The sequence below is a fragment of the Carassius auratus genome, unplaced genomic scaffold (genome assembly GCF_003368295.1).
Source record: "Carassius auratus strain Wakin unplaced genomic scaffold, ASM336829v1 scaf_tig00215948, whole genome shotgun sequence".
In the NCBI taxonomy this organism is placed as follows: domain Eukaryota; kingdom Metazoa; phylum Chordata; class Actinopteri; order Cypriniformes; family Cyprinidae; genus Carassius; species Carassius auratus.
Genome location: NW_020528328.1, coordinates 28353 through 31324, shown reverse-complemented (window position 1 = coordinate 31324; position 2972 = coordinate 28353).

The following is a 2972-nucleotide window of genomic DNA, read 5'->3' as shown; positions in this document are numbered from 1 at the left end:
TATGGGACTCACAGCTGAAAGTGCCTCTACCTAATTTATAATTGTAACAGTTTCCTACTTCAGTGTGTTACAAACATAATTTTGGTGTCTTTGGAAAGAAGATCCTTTGGGCTTTACTTTTTATCAACCAGATTTGATAATGCTCAAAAATATTAAAAGTTATAGACCCTGAAGTGCCTTGAATAGTTTTTTTTTTTTTTTTTACCACACTTAAATATTTTTTTATTTGATATAAAAATACATGAAATTAGTCCTGGAGCAATCTAGAAAAGTAACGAGTTGAAAGTCACATGTCTCATGAGTTTCTATTTCAAATCTGAATAAGATCCTGAAAAATGTGGCTCCTGTTAATTTTTTTATGAGACTGTCTACACCCCCACCCCCCAAATAAAAGAAAATATATTTCCCAATAGTATTGAAGGCTTCTACAAACTATTTAGTCAGTAAACTTTGCCACTGCATAGTTTTTTTTCAGTTATAAAACACTAGACAGTAACTTAGACATCATATAAGTGATTTATTTGAGCACTAGAAAAATACAATAAGAACAATTTGAGTAAGAAAAAAAATAAAAAAAGATTTAACTTTGTTTGTCAATTACAGAAAATCCTGAGATTGCTAGAAATGTAGCATTTACAATGAATTATGATGCAAATAAGTGCTGATGTGTTGATGGCCACTTATACAGATGGTAATAACACAAATGTGCCAAAGTAAATAATCCACTCTCTCTATTCATATAGATGCGTTCACTTTGATAGCTGTGATCATGCAGTAATAGTGAGCTGATTTGGGCTGATTTGCATTCACATTCAACAATAAAACAGACTCTCACATTTATAAAAACTGTTGAAAAATAAAAGAAACAAAGAAAAAGGCGATCGCTATAAGTTCCGCCTCCATCAGCTGACAGGTGCGTCAGAGCGCATCACAAGCCCTCAGGAGGGAGCGCCAAAATTAAAATATACTATCTTTCATACACTTTTTTTTTTTTCGATGGATCGCCTCATTCTGTTTGTGACACTGTACGCTGCAAAACCATGCCGTTTTTTACTATCAAGATGCAGTTTCCGACCGTGAGGTATTCCATAACGGACACAAACAGTTATGTCGCTGAAGAACTGAAACGTAAACAAAGGAATTATGATCAATATTACAACGTTATTGCTTCGTTGGACTAAACGTGCTTCATGAGATGTCGTTCATTGGACCCTTACCTTTCTAACTAAACCGGGATTTACAGCTCTGGATGTTTATGACTCGTTATTACGACGGATCTGGTATGTACAGCGTTTCCATTGTTCATTTTTTTATGTGTACTGCTTACACAAATATAGCAAATACAGTCTTTATAAGCTTTCCATTGAAAAACAGTGATCTGTCGTTGATGCTTGAGGCTTAGATTTTTATAACGATATATAGTTTTGTCAAGATTAAATTTGTCCCCGTTTAATTTAATCTATTCATAAACACTGACATGTGCGGGTCAAGGGGCGTTGAGGATGTCTGCGTCGGGGTGCTGGCTAACAGGTAAAAAAAAAAAAAAAGTAAAGAGAGACTTGATTCTGACGGCTGTAGGTCTTGAATCCATGGCAGCTTTTATTGGCTAAGGCCTGCCCATAAGGCGTTTGACCGACCATGTCAAACAGCCCAATCACTGTTTGTTTCATTTCAGCGTCACATTTCGGGGGCGTGGAAATGACGCTACAATTGGTGGGTGATGTTACAAAGGGATTTCATTATAATATTATCACCCCTTAATCTGTAAGTTTCCTCCATGGTGCCATTATTGTGTTTTAAACAGCAACACGGTGTTACCATCTCTAATGCCATTGCGAAAGTTTGAGCATATTAACTATTCTGCCTTTGTCTGCACAGGCGAGCACAGAACACTAATAAGATCTAAAATAAACATGCAATTATTTTACATTTACATTTTTCATTTAGCAGATGCTTTTATCCAAAGCGACTTACAGATGAAGACAGTGGAAGCAATCAAAAACAACAAAAAGAGCAATGATATATAAGTGCTATAACTAAGTCTCAGTTAGGTTAACACAGTACAAGTAGCATGGGATTTTAAATAATATAATAAATAAAAAGAAAACAGATAGAATAAAAAAAATATATATTTCCCAGAAGTTTACCGTCATAGACATAACTGACTGTTTTTGTAACTCGTGTGTTTTATAACGTAAAACGTAATCTGTGAGAGAGAATTTGATTTGGTACTCAAATGCTGTGACAAGCTGCTTTCTGTCCATCTGCTTCGAATTGTGTTCTCAGAAAACCTTATATCAGAAGTTTAAACTCATTTGGTTTAAAACGTATGATTTTAGCATGATAAACATGGTAATCAAAACCATAACAGATGTTTTTAGCAGGTCCCAGCTGCAATGGCACCACTCTATTCTGGTAAATGGGCGGGGAGCAGCAGCTCATTTGCATTTAAAGAGACAGGCCCTTTTCTATTTCCACTCAAATTAATCATTTTCAAAATTATATAATAAATGATCTGTGGAGTATTTTGAGCTGGAATTTCACTGATACATCCGGGGGACACTAGAGACTTAAATTACTATTTATTACTTAAATGACTATTAAATGACTTTAAATATTTCACATACTTTTTAGAATCCAGCATAAGCGCTTATCGTCACAGTTGTAACATGAAGGCTTTTTTCTTTTGTGAGTGGGTTTGGTGTCACTGCATCTTTGTTTCCAGGCAGAATGTTCAAGAACACAACACACACTTCTCTTTGACCTTTCAAGTTTTAAAATGTCGTGTAGTTTTAAAATGTCTCCTCAAAAACTTATGAAAAATAAATAATAGATTAATTATTGTATACTTTATAAATTATAATATTTGTTATTTATTTATTATTATTATTATTATTATTATTATTATTATTCTTTTTTTACCCTAAATTTCATAACTTATTTAATATATATTAGATCTATATGAAACCAAC